The following is a 24,774-nucleotide window of genomic DNA, read 5'->3' as shown; positions in this document are numbered from 1 at the left end:
CTGATAGCTTAAGTTATTCTTGCAAGTATGTAGGAATACCAGTTTTGGATGAACGCTGGAAGTTAGAAAAAACAGGGAAAAATTTAGAATCTTTCATTAGTGCTGAGATCCAGGAAAGACTTGAAAGAGAGAGAATTGAGAGAGAAGAGAGACAGAAAGGGAAAGATAAGAGAAAAAGGAGAGAGAGAGAAATCCAAGAAAGATGGTTAGAAAGAGAAAGAGAAGACAAAAAGGAGCATGGTAGACTTGATCGTGAAAAAAGAGCTAAAGAACGTGAGGAACAGGCTAAAATACGTGAGGAACAGGCTAAAATACGTGAGGAACAGTCTAAAATAAGAGAACTTGAGGAAAGAGCAAAGGATAGAGAAGTTGAGGAAAAAGCTAGAGAACGTGAGGAAAAAGCTAGAGAACTTGAGTTAATAGAGAGAGAAAAGGATTGCGAGCTCAAAAAAGCTCGCCTTGAATTAGAGAATAAAAAGTTAACTCTTTCACAACAACAATTAGAGGAAGGAGTAATTGAACATCATGCAGCTAGTGCACATATTCCAACACCTAATTTACCTCCCTTCACAGAGGGGGAAGACATAACTTCATACATTATCAGGTTTGAAAATACCGCTACCCTCTGTGAATGGCCTGCTGACACCTGGGCTACTAGGTTAGGAATGTTATTTTCTGGTACCGCTTTGAATATCTATGCAACTTTGTTGCAGGATATCATATGAAATTATAATCTAATGAAGAAGGCAATCCTTAAAGCATATCAAAAAACCACAAATTCTTACAGGAAAGATTTCAGGTATGCCACCTTACAGCCTGGCCAGAACTTTCAACAGTTACAGGTAACACTCTTTCGTTTGTTCGACTTTTGGATAGAGAGTTCAGGAATTGATCACAGTTATGAATCTCTTAGAGGCTTCATGGTTGCTGACCAGTTCCTGACAGCTCTTCCTCACCAGATACGAACATTCATTAGAGAACGTAACCTGATTAAAGCTGAGGAAGTTGCTGAGGCTGCTGACCTGTATGCTGAGGCTCACAATTCCTATAAAGACCTAAAGGGATCGAACCCTAAGGGCAAGGGTTCATCAGACCTTAAGAAATCAAAGCCTCTAGTGGAAAGTAAAATGACTTCTTTTATTCCTGTTTGCCATTTGTGTGGTGTTAAGGGACATAAACGTCCAGATTGTCCTTCTAAGAAGGTCCAAAAAGTTGGAAGATGTTTTAAAGACTGTAATGACCAAGCATCCTTCTGTTCAGGAACAGTTGATGGACTTAATGTATCTACCATTTTACGAGACACTGGATGCACATGTATAGTCATTTCTGATAAGCTGTTCCCTAATCATAAATAAACTCATTCCTTTGCTATACTTTCAGACTACTTGGACCGTACAGACACTTTTTCTACCATCCATTGTTAAATTAGGTCTAAATGGTTCACAGGTAGGTCTGAAGCCGTACTAGCTCCCATCACTTCTTGCTCCGTACTAATAGGTAATGTAAAAGGTGCAATTCTTCCTTCTGAGGTTGACCTTTCATCACCAAAGATGGACATAAGTGTTTCAGATCCTCTTCCTGTAGAGTCGGAGAAGCCCCTCGAATGTTCAGATGAGACAATGTCTCGTGAGATTCATGTTGGATTAAAAACCAGTGATGCTACTCTCGAAAGCGAGGTAGTAGGATCACCGGTTCACTTGTTAGATGAAAGTGAAGATATCACCTCCGATACCATAAATGTCTTGACTAGGGCTCAGACCAAAGCTCAGGCTTCTCCTACTATCCATCCTTTGATTTTCCCTGACTTTAAGCCTTTAGATATATCGAAGGACTCCTTTGTCAATTTACAACGCAATTGCCCTTCTCTTCAGAATTGCCATAATGCCGCTAAACAAAATCAAGTTATCCAAAGGAAAAACTTTTCATATAAATTTGAATATATAAAAGGTATCTTGTGCAAGTCAGTATTCAAATTAAATTCAGATGAAATAGACTATTCCATCTTAGTTGTTCCAAGTCAATGCAGAGAGACTGTTCTTAAAATGGCTAATGACCTGCCAGTGGCTGAACATTTCTCGCATCGTAAAACCTTAAATAAAATTAGGGAAACCTATTTTTGGCCAAAAATATCCTCAAATATCACTACCTATTGTAGATCATGTAAAGTTTGCCAACTGTCATCCTCCCGAGGTACCAGGCGAGTACCTATGGTCAAAATGCCAGTCTTTACGGTACCTTTCGAAAGAGTAGCTATTGACATCGTTGGTCCTTTATCTCCACTTTCATCTGGGGGACATAGATATATATTAACATTAGTTGATTATGCTTTGAGTTTCCCTGAAGCCATACCCTTAAAGACCATAACCACTACGGAGGTGGCTGAAGCCCTTTTGTCCATCTTCTCCAGAGTGGGCATCCCTAGAGAAATTTTGTCTGACCGTGGGACACAATTCACATCTGACTTAATGCAACATCTATACCAACTTCTGGGAGTGAAGCCTCTCTTCACCACACCCTATCATCCCAGCTGTAATGGGAGGATTGAGCGCCAGCATTCGATTCACAAGTCCATTTTAAGGAAACTTTGCTTCCTTAAACCTAAGGAGTGACATCGTTACCTACCCTGTGCTTTGTTTGCCATGAGGGAAGTTCCCAGTGACTCTTTGGGGTTTTCACCTTTTGAACTTCTCTATGGTAGACAGGCCAGAGGCCCATTGTCCATCCTTCATGACTTATGGACTAATGAGGAGGTGATTGCTGAGGTTCAGTCTTCTTACCAGTTTCTCCTTGACCTTAGATCCAAACTTGAGGAGACCTCTGACATAGTTTCGAAAAACCTAAGCTTGTCAATGGACCAGTACAAAACCTATTTTGATTCCAAAAGTCAGAGGAGAAGTTTTAAAGCAGGGGATGAAGTTCTTGTACTTTTGCCTATCAAGTCAAATAAATTATTAGTAGCATGGAAAGGTCCATATAAAGTATTAAAAATTTGTGGGAAAGTTGACTACCTCATAGAAGTCGAGGGGAAACCTAAGCTTTATCATATCAACATCCTTAAGAAATATTACCGAAGAAATTCGGTTAACTGCCTTAATAACTTTGACTTAGTTTTAACACACGAACTTGATACGACTACTGAAGAATGTAAGGTGTGCGTAATTGACACCTCTAACTTAGACTATGATGAAGTACTACATGACTTGGTGGCTCTTGACCTCTCGGGCGCAACCAACATTAATATTAATGAATCTTTGGATGACCATAAGAGACATGAACTACTACAATGTGTGAATAACTTTTCAGACGTCTTTACTGATATTCCAGGTGTTACCTCCACGGTAGTCCATAAGATTGACTTAGTGACGGACAGTCCTATCAAACGAAAATTATACCCAGTTCCAGTTCACCTTAGGGATGCATTTGACCGAGAGGTAGACAAATTATTAAAACTGAAGATCATTGAACCTTCAGTATCTGCATATTGCTCACCAGTAGTCATGGTTAAAAAGGAGGATAATTCATATAGACTTGCTATTGACTTCAGAGGCCTTAATCCTATAACTCGGTGGGATGCTGAGCCTATGCCCTTAATAGATAGCGATCTACACAAATTTTATGACTCTTCCTTCTTTTCAGAGATTGATATTGCGCAGGCATATCAAGTAATTTTAGATCCTTCTTCTAAGCAGCACACCGCTTTTCCTACACACCAAGGACTGATGCAATATAAAACTATGCCCTTCTGTTTGGTAACTGCCTGTGCTACCTACGTGAGACTGATGAGAAAGGTCTTGGGTAATATGCCAAATGTTTCAGTTTATTTTGATAACATTTACGTAATGACATCCACTTGGGGCGAACATATCCAAACATTAACATCAGTTCTGCATAGGTTACGCTCACATGGCCTTACTGCCAAGCCAAAGAAATGCTTCCTTGGGTATAACAAGATTAGATATCTTAGACTGATACTTTCTAATAACTCTCTGCAGCCTCTCCCCAGTAAGATCAAAGCTTTATTAAAATTTAAATTCCCCAAAACCAAGAAGCTCATGCGTAGCTTTCTTGGTTCTGTAAATTTTTATGCACGGTTTATCCCGAACCTTACTGATCTTACAGGCATCTTATCTGACTTCCTTAAAAAGTCTGTGAAGGAACCTCTTGAACTTTCCGACATAGCTCAGGAAAAGTTTAATGAGATTAAAAGTATCTTTTCGAAAGACCCTATACTTAAGATTCCAGATATTTTGCTTAAGAACTGATGCCTCCATTACTGGCTTAGGTGCGGTGTTACTACAATACCATGATGGTACTCCCTTCCCTGTATGCTTCCTAAGCCGGAAACTCCTTCCCGCAGAAACAAGATACTCCACAATAGAAAAGGAATGTTTATCCCTTGTGTGGGGTATCTCCAAACTTAAATTTTATTTGCTGGGAAAAGAATTCATTTTAGAAACGGACCACAAACCTTTGATGTACCTAGAAACTTTTAAGGGAACCAACAGTCGCCTCTTGAGGCGGACATTGGCACTCCAGGCTTTTAAGTTCCATATTGTGTATATCAATGGTTCATCCAATTATTTCTCTGATTGGTTAAGTCGTGACAGTCAGTAGAAGATTTGTTGCCTTACGCGACTTCCACATGTTAGAACTTTTTCCTCACCTATTCTTCTTATACTCCTTGACTATAAGTCTTGGTATGGGGAAGTGTGAGGGAAAAGTTCAATAGATAGAAGTAGCGATATAGTAACAATAGTTTCATTGCCGGCTACTTGTTAAGGTAGGGTAAGTCCAGCTACCGCTATCCCCCCCCCCTTTTTCCCCATCCCCGAAAGTGATAGTTTGCTTGCCGGCTACTTGTTAACTTAAGGCAAGTCTAGCTCCTGCTATTCCCTCCTCCTTCCCTCCCCCCCCGAAAGGTGACGTGTGGGGCTCCTGTCCAAACAGTAATCACTAGACTCACAGCTCCCAGCACTACTGTAAGTACATGCCTGCCTTGTATTCTAGTGGATTTATTGGTTGAAAGCTTCACTTTTGACCAATAATAAACTTAGTCCTGCCTATCTTTCCAGCTTGGATGACAGAGAGGGTCACCTGCCAATCAACGAGTAGAATTGAAGGAGACGGACTAACGTTATGAAATGTCCCAAATTTTGATCCACTTACCTGTTTGTGTATGCAAGTAGCAGGATATAACCCCTCATCATTGCAGTGGAGAAAACCTGCTTTCCTGTCATCTGGAAGGATTATTGAAAGCTAGAAAATCTGTGAAGAACGAGCCGGTGGGTTGTCATCAACACCTGCGACCCCCCCCCCATCATCAGCAACGGCTACGATTTCAACAACACGCAGTGTCACCAACACCAGACACCCACGTTTTATATACATTTATATTAGCGTTGAATTCAGTTATCATTTATATTTTTCATTTTCTTTAATGTAGGATTAATACTTCATATTTAAGTGTTTTATATTTTATATTTTCTAAATAATAAAGTGTTTATGTTTGTCAGTTTTTATTCTTTTTCCATATATTAATTTTCCTGAGGAGGAGCCAGCCTTGGTAATACTGTCTGAAGTTGTTACAGGGCTGAGTAAGCCTTCACAGCTAAGTTCCCCTTTACATTCCTTTAACACCCTTGCAAGCAGTTCATCAGGACCTGGGGATTTGTTAGGTTTTAGTTTTTCTATTTGTCTGAGGACCATGTCACTAGTTACCGCAATCGTACATAGTTTATCATCCTGTTCTACATTATCTATTATTTCAGGAATATTGCTGGTATTTTCCTGGGTGAAAACTGAGACGAAGCAGGTATTTAGAATTTCACACGTATCCTTATTACTGTCAGTGATCTGACCAGAGTTACTCTTAAGTGGGCCAATCTTGTCTCTAATCTTGTTTCTGTATACATGAAAGAATCCTTTAGGGTTAATATTTGAATCCCTTACGATCTTAGCCTCATAATCCCTTTTTGCTTTTCTTGTTCCTTTCTTTGTTTCTCTTTAATTGAATATATTGATTTCTTAACTGCCCATCCCCTCTTTTGATACGCCTATACATGCCTCTCTTTTGACCAATGAGATGTTTTAATCTATTGTTCATCCATTTGGGATCATTTTTGTTAGATCTAATTTCCTTACTCGTAACAAAAGTTGTCTGGGCAGCTAGAACTATGCTCTGAAAAACGTCATATTGGCAACCAAGATCACCTACCTGACCCAAAGTGAGGACATCCCAATTTAGCCCACCCAGGTAATTTTTCAGTCCCATGAAGTCGGCCAAGCGAAAATCTGGGACAGAGATTTGATTGCAGTTATCTGTCCTACTGTCTTCAAGTTATGTCCTGGAATTTGTATTGATAAAGCCACTGGATGGCGAAATGTCTACAATAAAGATACCCAGATGTTGCAGATGTGTCTTAATTTCATCTTGTTGGTATTATATACCATTCTTGCACAACTTGTCAGACACTGCAACATCATGGAATCTTGATTCTGAGGACATGTACATAACCTTCACGACTACGACAACTCCTGCTACAACTAACCAATCTCTTTGGGAAAGACCTACTTCCACTGGAAAATCCCGCCTACCAGTGACAATGCCCTCGTCTGCTACACCTGACGTTAGTATATAAGCGCCAGGCTCCTTGCTTCTGCTTCAGAATCTCCACGACTACGGTGCTCTTCGCACCAACTCCAAGGTTGAGGGACTGATTACCTCATCTTCTGTATATAGTCCTACTGTCTTAAAGTTATGTCCTGGAATTTGTATTGATAAAGCCACTGGATGGCGTAACGTCTACAATAAAGATACCCAGATGTTTCACATGTGTCTTAATTTCATCTTGTCGGTATTATATACCATTCTTGCAAAAATCTACTACTTCCTCTCCCATAACATAGTGAACACCTGCCTGTTTTGGGTTTAGGCGAAAAAATGCACGAATGATGCAATTATTCAGATGCTCGAATTACGTACTATATACAGCAATTGACAAAAATGAATATCCTCTGGAGTTCCTCATACACCTACGGAAAGCATTTGTTACAGTAGACCAAAAACCTGAGCATTACGGGGTCAAAGGACACTCGCTCAACTCTCTAAAATCTTATCTTACTGGTAGACACCAGTATGTGTACACATATGGCGTATCCTCCAATACTCAGCCTGTAGTTGTTGGAATACCACAGGGAAGTGTACTAGATCCTCTACTCTTTCTTACTTAAATCAATTACCTCCCAAATGCATTGTGACTCCTTAAACCAGTTCTATTCGCAAATGACACCACTTATGTCTTCTCCCACCCAAACCCTGCTATACTTATTAACACTGTAAACAGCGAGCTACATAAAATATCAAAATGCTTGAAGACCAACAAACTTACACTCAATATAGACAAAACCTACTTCATGCTTTTTGGAAACATGGCATCCAGCTAAATATATCGATAAATGGTTCGCCCATTACAAGACACACTGAGGGCAAATTTCTAGGTCTCCACCTGGACTGTAATCTTAAATTTCAGACCCACATCCCACATATACCTAAGAAAGTTTCCAAAACAGTAGGTATCCTTTCCAAGATATGATACTTTGTACCCCAAAGGGTCCTCCATACCTTATATCACACACTCCACCTCTTTTCAAAAACATGAACTTACTTAATATACACACTTATTATTGTGCCTACTACATATACAGAAAAATAAACTCCAATATCAACTCTCCGTTCAAACTTCTCCTTGACAGCTTCAACAGAACATACAGGCATAACACGAGGCACAAAAACTTTCTGACAACCCCTGTGTCCGTCTCATACTTTTCAAAAATGCAATGCACATAAAGGGCCCGAAGATTTGGAACTCTTTGCCTGAAACAGCAAGAGGTCCCCTGCCCACAAATCAGTTTAGGACCTTATTCAAAAATCATCTCATCTCTCAATAACAAACATACACACATCTTGCTAAACCCCAACCAAATTCTAAGCAACTTCCCCAAATATTTTATTATCCCTTAACTATTAAAGCCATTATTACAAACTTATTAGTGATACAAACATGCATTTATGAGTAAATGAACTTAATTACGAACTTAAAAATGTATGATTGTATCATGAATTGTACTACCTCATATTAATAATAAAGTGAAATATTAACTATTTGTATTCTAACACTCTTCACCTGTCTAGACTTAAGTAGTCTATAAGTATTTGGTTAAGTTTGCCTGAAATGACTCGGTATGATAGTGGCTTTCTTTGCTCCAATCAAATTATGATACGCAAAGACACATGGTGTTGGAACTTATTCGGTCCGAGAAGTCCCAACGGGGAAAAACACACCGTTCGAGGGCCCTTACACACTTCTTAATTGATAGTTTTACCCTTCAGGGAAGAAGTAGGTAGTTTATACTGTTAGTTCACTAATACACACACACATGTATTAGGATTATTGAGGCAACTGTAGATAATAATAAACATAGGTAGCAATAGGCCGAATGTAGGCAAACACTAGGTTATATTAGCTAGGGAGAACTGGCAGCCCAAGTTTGAACGACGAGACGCGGGTCTCGAAGACGCCAGAGCTTCCTTCTAAGACTAGACACCATCTGAACAACATGTGCCGTGATCAGCAGGCGGCGCCCCCACTTGTCTTCACATATTAGACCTGGGGAAATCTGGTGGAGGCACCTCGATGTACCGTAGATGGCCTCCGTCAGGCCCATACAGTAAGACAAGACCTCCACTTTTTCTTAGGATCCTGGCCAGTGTCTGGGGAAAGTTGCGAGTGAGTTGAGCTGTAGGCCTTTGTGCAGCTGGCAGTGCATGCCTAGTACGTACCAGCGTCTCTTGTATTCCAGGGGATTCATCCCCCCTTGGAAATAGGAATTTCTGAGATGCAGGCAGGTCACTAATAATGATTGAATATTGCAGGAATTAAGGCTCCCAGTTGCAAGTGGTTCTGAGGGCAAGTCCAGAGGGACTAAAGCTTAGGGAGGTTGAAGACCAGAATAGATTCTACATCACCAAGTAAGTTAGTCCTTTAAACGTGCATACAGGTGAGATTTCTTGCAACATCAGTCATTTATGAAAATCTGTCCTATAAGCCACTTGTGAGGCTGAGGTATCGACCTCAGAGCTCGGTGTCAACAGAGCTTGCCAGGGTAGGCGACTCACTTGGAGGCAGTCCAGACAAATTTTCACACATGGTAACCTAAGCAAAGAAATAAATTGATATTATTATTATTATTACTGCAACTGCTGCTGCTACAACCGCTGCTATAAGTATCTCTGGCAGTACAGTTTGTATGAAGATATCAGTGACATAAAATGAAAAGTGAATGGACAGAGACTGGGCGTGTCAGTCAACTAACTCCAACGGAATGACGCAATGACTTTCTTGGGTTATCCTGGGTGACTAACCCTCCGGGTAAAAAATCCGAACAAATCTGATCTCATCTTATATTAATAAACCAGCCATTCAGGTGGCACGATTAAACAACCATTCAAAGGATGTTAATTTAATTGAGTGACGGGTTACTTACCAACAAATAGACCCCTGACTGTCTTCAAGAAGGCGCTGGACAGGCACCTGAAGTCAATACTTGACCAGCCGGGTTGCGGTTCGTACGTCGGTCTGCGTAGTGTCAACAGTAACAGCCTGGTTGATCAGGCTCTGATCCACCACGAGGCCAACTCATAAACCAGGCCGAGGGGGCGTTGATCCCCAAAACTCTCTCCACGTATACTCCAGGCAACTCGCATATCAAAACGAAATTTTCCCGAGAAAGTTCCCGATAACGGACGGCATTTATTGGGTTATTCTGGGTTACCAATCCTCTGGTTAAATAATCCCAGCAGATTTTTTTCTTTGTATTACGGGTAATTAATTCCTGCAATAGTTAATGGTTAGTTTCTTCACGCAGGAACCGTTTTCTATGATAACATAAGACGAAAATATTTGGATATAAGGATAACTCTCTCATTCTCCACCACCCTCACGCAGCCACCACTAATAAGATAAGATAAGATTTCGTTCGGATTTTTAACCCCGGAGGGTTAGCCACCCAGGATAACCCAAGAAAGTCAGTGCGTCATCGAGGACTGTCTAACTTATTTCCACTGGAGTTTCAATCTTGTCCCCCAGGATGCGACCCACACCAGTCAACTAACACCCAGGTACCTATTTGCTGCTATTTGAACAGGACAACAGGTGTAAGGAAACGTGTCGAAATGTTTCCACCAGGCCACCGGGAAGCCAGTGATATGAGCGTCAGAACCTGTATGTATGTACTCAACATTTTTATAGAAAGATTTTTAAGTATAGAAAAGAAATTTCCCATTTCTTAACACTTATGCAGTGGGAAATACTGAAGTAAAATCAGGAATGTTAAAAAGGGAGAGATAATAAAGGCTAAGGAAGACATAGCGTGGTGGTTTATTCCGAAGATTATATTATTTTCATGTGGAAGCTCTAAGCCTGTAGGGGTCATACAGCGTGAAGAGCTGACGTTGATACAATACGAGTATTCCACAGAATAGCTATAAAATCGAAAGTGATGACATTTCGAGAGTCTTGTCAGGGATTAAGTAAGCAAGCAAGTAAGTATTCAGGTATAAACAATTGCAAAGAATATCATACATAGCCGCATAAGTGTAGGAACCTGGAATAACCCAAAAAAGTCAGAGCGACTTATTTCTTGTGGGATCCTTGTGATAATTATTATTTATATTTAAAGGTTAAAAACAGGTAAGTATAGTCAATAGCCAGTTTTATTTCTTTTGCAAGTAGTACATTGAGATTATGTATTTACAATAATGAGCTGCAGTGCAAACAGAGCTACTGTCATGCCTAGGCATTATGAGCAGACTTAATTTACTGACTACTTAATACTAAAGAAATTTATCATAGTTTAATTAAGCTGTATCTTAACTATGTAAAAGCAGTTACAATAAAAGAAGGTATACTAAGGGAGAGATAAAATTAGTTATTTTCATACAAGAAATCACTTTCCTCCCTTTCTGTAGCCTTATTCATGAGGTACATTTTGGCTCTCTTCTTGAACTGGCTCATGCTATGACAGGCTTTGACATGTGCAGGTAGTCTCTTCCATTCTTTTATTGCAGTACAGAAAAATGTCTTTGAAGCCTGACCACTGACTCTAGGTACTGCAAAAGTTGTTCTCCCTGTCCCTAGTTCTATATGTGCATTGGTTCCCGGTCTTGACAAAAATGGCAGTAAGATATTGGGGACACTGCTTGTGAGCAATTTTATAAACGTAATTTAGCTTTAGTTGATTTACTCTGTCTTCAACATTCAGCATCTCCAGTTGTTGTAATTCAAACCTGTCCTACATGCTCTCTTGGATCCAGGTCCAGAATGAATCACACCATTTTGTTCTAGGCGATTTGTAGCCTATCTTTCAGCTTTTTTTCGTTAAGGCAGAATACCATGAAGAGCAAGAGTGGCCTATAATACATTGCATGAGAGCTAGACATAGGGTCCTGTGAGCCTCAGTAGGTAGACATTGTGCCTGTCTGTAGAGGAACTTTAGTCTGACATTCGCTTTTTTTATAACATTGTTCCCTATTAGTTCTCCTGACTTACATGGGTCGAAAGGGATTCCCAGATATTTCACCGAATTTACTGTAATAATAGGTTCCCCATTACAATGGACATTAAAATTATTTACCCTTTTCAAATTGTTTCGTGCCAAAAAATATGGCTTCCGTTTTCTCGAGGTGTAGTGATACCTTGTTGTCTACCAACCATTTGTTACACGACTCGAGTTCTAGTGATAGTACATTAGAAAGGTCTTCTGGGTTTTTACGTGATAATAACAGAGCACTATCATCTGTGTATTGGAAATAAATGGTATAAAATACCGACACAATGGTAATATAAACACAAATGCAGTATAATGTGATCCTTTATTGACTACGTTTCGCCCACACAGTGGGCTTTTTCAAGTCACAAACAGAACTACCTGGGGTGGAAGGAACGCGAGTATTTATAGTCCGGCTGAGGTCAAGTGAAGAATGCTGCATCTGATGATGTACCGAGTGGGGTTATAGAGTCTAAAAACTTGGGTAGCTTGGAAAGGAGATTGGATAAGTTTGTGAGCAGACCTTCTTCAGTGTTCTTATGTGGGATAGCGATGAAGAAGTTTCTTGGCAAGTGGTTCAGCTATGTTATAGAAGCCACTATTCTGGTTGAAGTTGTCGGATATAGAAATGAGTGATGATTCCAGGATTCTTCGGTATTGAGTGTTGTCTTCTGTGGCGATAAGTCTTGAGTTTCTGTAGTTTATCAAGTGGTTGTGTGAATTACGGTGTTGTACGCAGGCATTCCTTGTGTCGTCAGACCTGCTTGCGTATTGGTGTTCTGAAATACGTGTTTGGAGGTCCCTTGATGTTTCGCCCACGTATAACTTGTTGCAGTCATTACAAGGGATTATGTATACCCCTGCAGAGGATGGAGGCTTGTCCTGCCTACTACTGGTGATGTCCTTGATGGTCGTGGTTGTGGAGGTAGATACTTGGAATGATGTTTTGGCAAAAATGTTGGAAACATGTTTGGCAATGGAGTTGGTGGGAAGGACTATGTATCTCTTCTCGGCAGTGTCTTCTCTGGGTGTGTTGAAGATGTTTAACGCTCGCCGTCTGCAGTCTCTGATGAAGTGACGAGGATAGTGGAGTTTAGAAAATATTTGTTCAATTATAGTGCATTCTTCCTCAAGGAACTCGTTGCTGCAGATTCTGAGTGCACGCAGGAAGAAGCCTATAATTACACCACGTTTGGTTTTGGTGTCGTGGTGAGAGTAGAAGTGGAGAAGATCGTTTTGGTTGGTGGGTTTTCGATAGACTTTAAAACGAAGTTCGTGGTCAGATTTGCAGAGCAGGACATCAAGGAAAGGAAGAGTGTTGTCGACTTCTTCTTCAAGTGTGAACTGGATTGAAGGCTCGACCTGGTTGAGCTTGTCTTGGAGAGCTTGAACGTTGAAGCGTTTAGGAGTTATGAGGAGAATGTCGTCAACATAACGGAGCCAGGTGACAGACGAAGGAATAATGGTGGAGAAACGTTCGGCTTCTAGATGTTCCATGTATAGGTTCGCCAGGACTGCACTGAGTGGCGAACCCATGGGTAGTCCAAAAGTCTGCTGAAAGAGGTGATTTTCGAAAGAGAAACACGTGAAGCCAACACATAGTTCAACAAGGTCGATGAAATCGCTGGCTGGAATGGGAAGATCAAGTGAATCGTCAATTTTTCTGCGCAAGAGATCGATGGCTTGTGTAGTAGGTACTTTGGTGAATAGGGAAGTCACGTCAAGGCTGGAAAGCCATCTCAACACGCAGCTCCCCAGTCATACCTCGACGTTACATAAATGCACTCAAAGGTTTAGCAGAAGACACGACCATCAGGGTCACCACCGCTGATAAAAAAGGTGGTGTTGTTATCATGAACACTGACGATTACAGGAACAAAATGCTCAATCTACTTAATGACCCAGATACCTACAAACCTCTCACAACTAACCAAGTGGACAACCTTACTAAAACTTTTCTTCAAAGGACTCGCCGCATTCTAAGGGGCTCAGAACAAGGGAAGAAACTTCTGCACACCATGCCCAGCAACCCCAGACCTGCCAGAATGTACGGCCTGCCAAAGACTCACAAGCGTGGTATCCCACTGAGGCCCATATCCTCGGGAATAGGCAGTGCTCCCCACCAGCTCTCAGGAATTCTCGCCAAACACCTCTCTAAACTCTTGGGCACTATCAGTCCAGCACATCTCAAACACTCAGGTGATCTTCTCAATCGCATTCGCAACATCAACATCAGGAACAAGAAACTTTCCAGCCTTGAGGTGACTTCCCTATTCACCAAAGTACCTACTACACAAGCCATCGATCTCTTGCGCAGAAAAATTGACGATTCACTTGATCTTCCCATTCCAGCCAGCGATTTCATCGACCTTGTTGAACTATGTGTTGGCTTCACGTGTTTCTCTTTCGAAAATCACCTCTTTCAGCAGACTTTTGGACTACCCATGGGTTCGCCACTCAGTGCAGTCCTGGCGAACCTATACATGGAACATCTAGAAGCCGAACGTTTCTCCACCATTATTCCTTCGTCTGTCACCTGGCTCCGTTATGTTGACGACATTCTCCTCATAACTCCTAAACGCTTCAACGTTCAAGCTCTCCAAGACAAGCTCAACCAGGTCGAGCCTTCAATCCAGTTCACACTTGAAGAAGAAGTCGACAACACTCTTCCTTTCCTTGATGTCCTGCTCTGCAAATCTGACCACGAACTTCGTTTTAAAGTCTATCGAAAACCCACCAACAAAAACGATCTTCTCCACTTCTACTCTCACCACGACACCAAAACCAAACGTGGTGTAATTATAGGCTTCTTCCTGCGTGCACTCAGAATCTGCAGCAACGAGTTCCTTGAGGAAGAATGCACTATAATTGAACAAATATTTTCTAAACTCCACTATCCTCGTCACTTCATCAGAGACTGCAGACGGCGAGCGTTAAACATCTTCAACACACCCAGAGAAGACACTGCCGAGAAGAGATACATAGTCCTTCCCACCAACTCCATTGCCAAACATGTTTCCAACATTTTTGCCAAAACATCATTCCAAGTATCTACCTCCACAACCACGACCATCAAGGACATCACCAGTAGTAGGCAGGACAAGCCTCCATCCTCTGCAGGGGTATACATAATCCCTTGTAATGACTGCAACAAGTTATACGTGGGCGAAACATCAAGGGACCTCCAAACACGTATTTCAGAACACCAATACGCAAGCAGGTCTGACGACACAAGGAATGCCTGCGTACAACACCGTAATTCACACAACCACTTGATAAACTACAGAAACTCAAGACTTATCGCCACAGAAGACAACACTCAATACCGAAGAATCCTGGAATCATCACTCATTTCTATATCCGACAACTTCAACCAGAATAGTGGCTTCTATAACATAGCTGAACCACTTGCCAAGAAACTTCTTCATCGCTATCCCACATAAGAACACTGAAGAAGGTCTGCTCACAAACTTATCCAATCTCCTTTCCAAGCTACCCAAGTTTTTAGACTCTATAACCCCACTCGGTACATCATCAGATGCAGCATTCTTCACCTGACCTCAGCCGGACTATAAATACTCGCGTTCCTTCCACCCCAGGTAGTTCTGTTTGTGACTTGAAAAAGCCCACTGTGTGGGCGAAACGTAGTCAATAAAGGATCACATTATACTGCATTTGTGTTTATATTACCCATTCTGTACTCTCCCACAGCACTCCTACACCCATCCAGTACTCTCCCAGAGCACTCCTACACCCATCCTGTACTCTCCCAGAGCACTCCAACACTTATCCTGTACTCTCCCAGAGCACTCCAAAACTCATCCTGTACTCTACCAGAGCACTCCAACACTCATCCTGTACTCTCCCAGAACACTCCAACATCCATCCCGTACTCTCCCAGAGCACTCCAACACCCATCCTGTACTCTCCCAGAGCACTCCAACACCCATCCTGTACTCTCCCAGAGCACTCCAACACTCATCCTGTACTCTACCAGAGCACTCCACCACTCATCCTGTACTCTCCCAGAGCACTCCAACACCCATCCTGTACTCTCCCAGAGCACTCCAACACCCATCCTGTACTCTCCCAGAGCACTCCAACACCCATCCCGTACTCTCCCAGAGCAGTCTTATATCTATCTTGTACTCTCCACTTATCCTGTACTGCTCCAAAACACTCCTACACTGATAGTATACACTCCCAAGGTACTCAAACACCTATCGTGTACTCTCCCAGAGCACTCCTTCACTCATCCTGTACTCTCCCAGACCACTCCAACACTCATCCTGCACTCTCCAACAGCACTTTTACACTCATCCTGTACTCTCCCAGAGTACTCCTACACTCATCCTGTACTCTCCCAGAGTACTCCAACACCCATCCTATACTCTCCCAGAGCACTCCAACACACGTCCTGTACTCTCCCAGAGCACTCCAACACACGTCCTGTACTCTCCCAGAGCACTCCAGCACACGTCCTGTACTCTCCCAGAGCACTCCAACACACGTCCTGTTCTCTCCCAGAGCACTCCAACACACGTCCTGTACTCTCCCAGAGCACTCCAGCACACGTCCTGTACTCTCCCAGAGCACTCCAACACACGTCCTGTACTCTCCCAGAGCACTCCAGCACACGTCCTGTACTCTCCCAGAGCACTCCAACACACGTCCTGTACTCTCCCAGAGCACTCAATCACACGTCCTGTACTCTCCCAGAGCACTCCAGCACACGTCCTGTACTCTCCCAGAGCACTCCAGCACACGTCCTGTACTCTCCCAGAGCACTCCAACACCCATCCTGTACTCTCCCAGAGTACTCCAACACCCATCCTGTACTCTCCCAGAGCACTCCAACACCCATCCCGTACTCTCCCAGAGCAGTCTTATACCTATCTTGTACTCTCCACTTATCCTGTACTGCTCCAAAACACTCCTACACTGATAGTATACACTCCCAAGGTACTCAAACACCTATCCTGTACTCTCCCTGAGCACTCCTACACTCATCCTGTACTCTCCCAGAGTACTCCTACACCCATCCTGTACTCTCCCAGAGTACTCCAATACACGTCTTGTACTCTCTGAGAACTCCATCACACGTCCTGTACTCTCCCAGAGCACTCCAATACACGTCCTGTACTCTCCCAGAGCACTCCAGCACACGTCCTGTACTCTCCCAGAGCACTCCAACACACGTCCTGTACTCTCCCAGAAAAACTCCAACACACGTCCTGTACTCTCCCAGATCACTCCAGCACACGTCCTGTACTCTCCCAGAGCACTCCTACACTCATCCTGTACTCTCCCAGAGTACTCCTACACCTATCCTGTACTCTCCCAGAGCACTCCAACACACGTCCTGTACTCTCCCAGAGCACTCTAACACATGTCCTGTACTCTCCCAGAGCCCTCCAACACATGTCCTGTACTCTCCCAGAGCACTCCAACACACGTCCTGTACTCTCCCAGAGTACTCCAATACACGTCTTGTACTCTCTGAGAACTCCATCACACGTCCTGTACTCTCCCAGAGCACTCCAGCACACGTCCTGTACTCTCCCAGAGCACTCCAACACACGTCCTGTACTCTCCCAGAGCACTCCAGCACACGTCCTGTACTCTCCCAGAGCACTCCAACACACGTCCTGTACTCTCCCAGAGCACTCTAGCACACGTCCTGTACTCTCCCAGAGCACTCCAACACACGTCCTGTACTCTCCCAGAGCACTCCATCACACGTCCTGTACTCTCCCAGAGCACTCCAGCACACGTCCTGTACTCTCCCAGAGCACTCCAGCACACGTCCTGTACTCTCCCAGAGCACTCCAACACACGTCCTGTACTCTCCCAGAGCACTCCAACACACGTCCTGTACTCTCCCAGAGCACTCCAGCACACGTCCTGTACTCTCCCAGAGCACTCCAGTACACATCTTGTACTCTCCGAGAGCACTCCAACACACATCCTGTACTCTCCCAGAGCACTCCAATACACGTCCTGTACTCTCCCAGAGTACTCCAACACACTTCCTATACTCTCCCAGAGCACTCCAACACACGTCCTGTACTCTCCCAGAGCACTCCAACACACGTCCTGTACTCTCCCAGAGCACTCCAGTACACATCTTGTACTCTCCGAGAGCACTCCAACACACGTCCTGTACTCTCCCAGAGCACTCCAACACACGTCCTGTACTCTCCCAGAGCACTCCAACACACGTCCTGTACTCTCCCAGAGCACTCCAGCACACGTCCTGTACTCTCCCAGAGCTCTCCAACACACGTCCTGTACTCTCCCAGAGCACTCCAACACACGTCCTGTACTCTCCCAGAGCACTCCAACACACGTCCTGTACTCTCCCAGAGCACTCCAGCACACGTCCTGTACTCTCCCAGAGCTCTCCAGCACACGTCCTGTACTCTCCCAGAGCACTCCAGCACACGTCCTGTACTCTCCCAGAGCACTCCAACACACGTCCTGTACTCTCCCAGAGCACTCCAGCACACGTCCTGTACTCTCCCAGAGCTCTCCAGCACACGTCCTGTACTCTCCCAGAGCACTCCATCACACGTCCTGTACTCTCCCAGAGCTCTCCAGCACACGTCCTGTACTCTCCCAGAGCACTCCAGCACACGTCCTGTACTCTCCCAGAGCTCTCCAGCACACGTCCTGTACTCTCCCAGAGCACTCCAGCACACGTCCTGTACTCTCCCAGAGCACTCCAACACACGTCCTGTACTCTCCCAGAGCACTCCAACACACATCCTGTAATCTCCCAGAGCACTCCAACACACGTCCTGTACTCTCCCAGAGCACTCCAACACACGTCCTGTACTCTCCCAGAGCACTCCAACACACGTCCTGTACTCTCCCAGAGCTCCAACACACGTCCTGTACTCTCCCAGAGCACTCCAACACACGTCCTGTACTCTCCGAGAGCACTCCAACACACGTCCTGTGCTCTCCAAGAACTCTCCAACAATCATCCTGTATTCTGCAAGAACTCTCCAACAATCATCCTGTATTCTGCAAGAACTCTCCAACAATCATCCTGTATTCTGCAAGAACTCTCCAACAATCATCCTGTATTCTGCAAGAACTCTCCAACAATCATCCTGTATTCTGCAAGAACTCTCCAACAATCATCCTGTATTCTGCAAGAACTCTCCAACAATCATCCTGTATTTTGCAAGAACTCTCCAACAATCATCCTGTATTCTGTAAGAACTCTCCAACAATCATCCCGTGCTCTGTCAAATTAGACACATGTACAACTCTTGGTTATCTTTACTGAGGAAACGTTTCACCACACAGTGGCTTCATCAGTCCATACAAATGAGAAACTTTAGGAGCAGGAGGAGAATAAGGTAATCAGTCCCTCAACCTTGAGTCGATGTGGTCAATCCATCAATCTTGAATAGAATACGTGTCGGTTCTCTGAACCATTCATCTACAATCCCGTGCTCTGCAAGAACACTCCAGCAATTATCTCGTACTCTGCAAGAACACTCCAACAATCATCCTGTATTCTGCAAGAACACTCCAACAATCATCCTGTATTCTGCAAGAACACTCCAAGATTCATCCTGTACTCTGCAAGGACACTCCAACAATCATCCTGTACTCTGCAAGAACACTCCAACAATCATCCTGTACTCTGCAAGGACACTCCAACAATCATCTTGTACTCTGCAAGGACACTCCAACAATCATCCTGTGCTCTGCAAGGACACTCCAACAGTCATCCTGTACTCTGCATGGACACTCCAACAATCATCCTGTACTCTGCAAGGACACTCCAACAATCATCCTGTTCCCTGCAAGAACACTCCAACAATCATCCTGTACTCTGCAAGGACACTCCAACAATCATCCTGTACTCTGCAAGGACACTCCAACAATCCTCCTGTACTCTGCAAGGACACTCCAACAATCATCCTGTCCTCTGCAAGGACACTCCAACAATCATCCTGTACTCTGCAAGGACACTCCAACAATCATTCTGTACTCTCCAAGGACACTCCAACAGTCATCCTGTACTCTGCAAGGACACTCCAACAATTATCCTGTACCCTGCAAGAACACTCCAACAATCATCCTGTACCCTGCAAGAACACTCCAACAATCATCCTGTACTCTGCAAGGACACTCCAACAATCCTCCTGTACTCTGCAAGGACACTCCAACAATCATCCTGTACTCTGCAAGAACACTCCAACAATCCTCCTGTACTCTGCAAGGACACTCCAACAATCATCCTGTACTCTGCAAGGACACTCCAACAATCATCCTGTACTCTGCAAGGACACTCCAACAATCAACCTGTCCTCTGCAAGGACACTCCAAAAATCATCCTGTACTCTGCAAGGACACTCCAACAATCATCCTGTACTCTGCAAGGACACTCCAACAATCAACCTGTACTCTGCAAGGACACTCCAACAATCAACCTGTACTCTGCAAGGACACTCCAACAATCATCCTGTACTCTGCAAGGACACTCCAACAATCATCCTGTACTCTGCAAGGACACTCCAACAATCATCCTGTACTCTGCAAGGACACTCCAACAATCATCCTGTACTCTGCAAGGACACTCCAACAATCATCCTGTACTCTGCAAGGACACTCCAACAATCATCCTGTACTCTGCAAGAACACTCCAACAATCATCCTGTACTCTGCAAGGACACTCCAACAATCATCCTGTACTCTGCAAGGACACTCCAACAATCATCCTGTACTCTGCAAGGACACTCCAACAATCATCCTGTACTCTCCCAGAATAAAATTATTAAGTAATCCTGTACATAGTTCAATCTTAGTTCATTCTAATTCTCACATTTTTAACCTACTTTTTGTTTCATTCATTTCTTTTATACTTCCAGCACACTTACATCCTTCGAACTCTGAATTCTTCACATTCTCCTCATTTATTCTCACTCTTTTAATGTTCATATTCTTCATATTCACTTCCATCTTCATGTTTGCGTTTTTACACTCCTCCTTCACACTCACTGCCTTCATACTAAATTCCACAAAACCCACTTTCTGTCGATTGAATTTCTTTATACGCAGTCCTTCCATACTGACTTATTTTACTCCTTGCTTTCATATTCACTTTCTTCATGCTGTCTTCCGGTGCTGAACTCCTCACTAATCTCATTATTACTTCTACCAAGAATGAAATTCCGCGAGCAATTTACCGTCTACGACTTTCCCTGAAAATGTTCTCTTCGTTTCTCTAAAACTTCTCATCCTACACTTTCCATGGCGTACTGAAATGTATTGTGCCCTGACTTATATTGCGATAAATGGTAATATCCCAACATCGTAGTTCATCATAAGAGTCTCGGAGACATTAACAACACACGAGCACTGGCCAGGTTGTAGCAGCGACCCCCAAAATTTATTTAGCCAGGTGTTTCCGTCCCCCCGGTTGTTTCATCACCATTTTTTTTGTGTGTGTGCATTTATGGACCTGTGAGTGTGTTGCAGTTACAAAAGACGAGCAGCAAAATAAATAAATGTTTATTTCATTTTTCATGACGGTTGACAATTAGATTAAAAATCGGGCAGTCAGTTACACAATAAAACGTTCAAACATTCGCTTATTCTGCTACATAACTGAATTAAAATATATAATAATAATGATACTGTGACATAAGTAGGACTAAAATTTTCATTAAATAACTATATCTCGGTTACTTCGTGTATGTTCATGGCTGTCTTGGTGGGTGTAATTAGAGGCCCGGTGGTCTGGTGGCTAAAGCTCCCGCTTCACACACGGAGGGCCCGGGTTCGATTCCCGGCGGGTGGAAATTCCGACACGTTTCCTTACACCTATTGTCCTGTTCACCTAGCAGCAAATAGGTACCTGGGTGTTAGTCGACTGGTGTGGGTCGCATCCTGGGGGGACAAGATTAAGGACCCCAATGGAAATAAGTTAGACAGTCCTCGATGACGCACTGACTTTCTTGGGTTATCCTGGGCGGCTAACCCTCCGGGGTTAAAAATCCGAACGAAATCTTATCTTATCTCTTATCCATGTATCCTTTCCTATAACTCCAATATTATTACATATTATAAAATACTTATTACATAGGTCACTAGTATGCCTAGGAATGCCTAGGCATTTCGGGCAGACTAATACTAATTTCTCTATATTGACACAAGTTATGGATCATACTGATATTAAAGTTAGGTAGCTGTAGTGATTAACTAGATTTACAAAACCGGGGTAGTTCAAAACATTTCAGAAATTTACAATTAGTTTCTCTATTAATGGGAGTGGTCTTATCTTGGCATGACACAGTTTCTATTAATGCTCCTATAATGGAGTGTCATAGGCAAACTTTTGACTAGCTTAAGGACTATGAAGCATTAGCTATATTCAGATTTTTATGTTTACAGTCATTTGTGTAAATTAGGGGGATTCACAGAAATCAAATAAGTGTATTTTGTTTTAGATATGTGCAAGATAAGGTAGTTTTCATGTGGTTAGGTACCGGTGGTGTGTATTAGGTACCGGTGGGGTGTGTTAGGTAGATAAGGTGTTTTTTAACGGTGTTTATGAAAATGGTGGTTGAGTCTGCAGTTCTAGAGTTTTCAGGTAGGGAGTTCCAGATTTTAGGCCCTTTTATGTACATTGAATTTTTGTATAGATTTAGCCGGACACGGGGATTGTCATAGACACATTTGTCTGGTATTATGCCTAGGGGTCCTGTCACAACTATCAAGAAAGCGTTTTAGTTCAGGGTTAATACTGGAATTTATGGTCCTGTAAATGTAGATTGTAGAGTAGCAAGTGTGGATGTTCTGAACAGTGAGTAAGTTTAGGTCTTTGAAGAGTGGGGGAAAGGTTGGTGTTGCCTAGCACTGGATTGAGTGATGATTCTTACTGCGGCTTTTTGTTGAGTTATTATTGGCTTTAGGTGGGTAATTGCTGTTGATCCTCACGCACTAATGGCATTGTGAGGTAGGGATAGATGAGTAAATGTGTTAGTAGGGGTGATTGTGGTACCCAGTAACGTATTTTAGAGAGGATCCCAACCGTTTTGGTTACTTTTTTGGTTATGTGTTGGATATGGGTGCTGAATTTCACGTTGCTGTCGAGGTGTAGGCCCAGGAATTTGTCCTCATTATGTTTAGCAATAGGACTGTCAATCTTAATGTCGAGTTGTACAACACCTTCTCTGTTACCAGGATATTAAATGTTTTGTCAGTGTTAAGTGTAAGCTTTTTAGGCAAGATTTAGGTGGGAGATGACATAAGTCGTGTCGTCAGCAAAGAGAATTGGTTTCAGGTATTGTGATACGTTGGGAAGATCATTGATGTATAAGAGGAAGAGCAGAGGACCAAGGACATTTCCCTGTGGCACTCCAGTATCAAGTGGTCGTGTTGATGAGGTTGTGTCCTTAATGGAGACGTATTGATGCCTGTTAGTAAGGTAGGATTTGAAATATGTAAGTGCATGGGATCTTATACTATAATGGTCAAGTTTGTAGACCACGATGCCGTGGCCTACTGTATCAAAAGCTTTCCTTAGGTCAATAAAGAGTCCTAATGGATATTCCTTATTTACAAGTGCTGAGTAGAGCAGGTCCAGCATTTTTACAATTGCATCGTTTGTGCTTTTGTTTTTCCTGAAGCCAAATTGGCAATAGTTGAGTAAGGTTTGTGCTGCTATAAACGAATATAATCTCTTGTACAAGAGTTTCTCAAAGATTTTGGGTAGCAACGGTATTACAACCCAGGATTCCAAATGGCCTGTTACCCCGGGTGTAATGGGAGCAAATAAACACAGTAGAAAAAAGTTTAGACTTATATTATCCTTCACCAATTTATAACAGCAATATGTACACTATGTACAGTGATAAGTATAGTGCACTCCACGGTAAGCAAAGCAGAAATAGAAGCCACAAGATAGCAGACCGTGCTTCAACCAGCTCTAGAATGGGAATGACAAGGGCAGACAGGAGAGCGGTACCCACATAACCTCTGCGATTGCCAAAACCATCTTCTTATTGGCTAGAACCTGGTCACTAGTTGAACGACGGGGCCCCATCATCAACTCTTAGCAACCTGGTTCGCTGGTTGGGGGAGATAGCCTGTAAATGAGGGTGTGTACGTGCGCCGAATAAAGGTTACGTACTCTTTGCATGCCACACCCCCACCCCGAGAAGGCTCAGGATTAGGCTGCCACCTCCCAGTGGTAACCGTGCCGCCATGGCACAAAATAATGGGACCGCCTTTCCTCTCCACCATCCAACTCTTAGATAGAGCTCAGCTTTTCTTTTGACCAAAAGCCAAACCCTAAACTTAGAGTGAGACAGCAGTCAGATAGGCTAGCATAGGTCCAAGATACAGGCGGACGGTAGCCCGCATCCCCTCACTAAAAAAAAAAAACCCACACCAGGGGATAAAAAAAAAGAGCGTGAAAAGGGGTTACCACAAATAACATCCTAACCTAAATAATAATATTATTAGACTCTAGATAAAGAGTCTGCCAACATATTTTCTTTGCCGGCAATATATTTAATTGAAATATTGTAGGGCTGCAGCCTTAGCGTCCAGCGCATAAGCCTTGTGTTGTGGTTCTTCATGGCTTGGAGATATACTAGAGGATTGTGATCACTGTAGACTGACCACCTGAGATGTCTGGCCCACATAAACATCGAAATGCTCCAAAGCCAGTACCAGCACGAGGGCTTCTTTTTCAATGCGGCTGAAACTTGGCTGAAAAGTATGCTACAGGCTGCAACTCCTTGTTCCCGATTTGTAATAGTACTGCCCCAACCCCAGACTCACAAGCATCAACCTGTAATGAAAAAGGTTTGGAGAAGTCTGGAGACAAGAGAATGGGTGCAGTACACAATAATCTTTTTGCTTTATTAAAAGCAGTGTTACAGTCTGACGTCCAATTAAAGGGAACTTTATGACTGGTAAGAGAGGTAAGAGGGGCTACAATATCTGAGAAATTCTTACAGAATCTTCTGTAAAATCCTATCATGCCTAGGAAACGTTGAAGAGATTTCCTATCATGAGGAACTGGATAATCTTTAATAGAAAGAACTTTAGCAAGTTTAGGTGCAACTTTACCACTACCTACTTCATGGCCTAGAAAAGTGACAGTGGCCTGGCCAAAGGAAGATTTAGATAAATTAA

The sequence above is a fragment of the Cherax quadricarinatus genome, chromosome 37 (assembly GCF_038502225.1).
Source record: "Cherax quadricarinatus isolate ZL_2023a chromosome 37, ASM3850222v1, whole genome shotgun sequence".
NCBI lineage: Eukaryota > Metazoa > Arthropoda > Malacostraca > Decapoda > Parastacidae > Cherax > Cherax quadricarinatus.
This window is presented reverse-complemented; position numbering follows the sequence as displayed.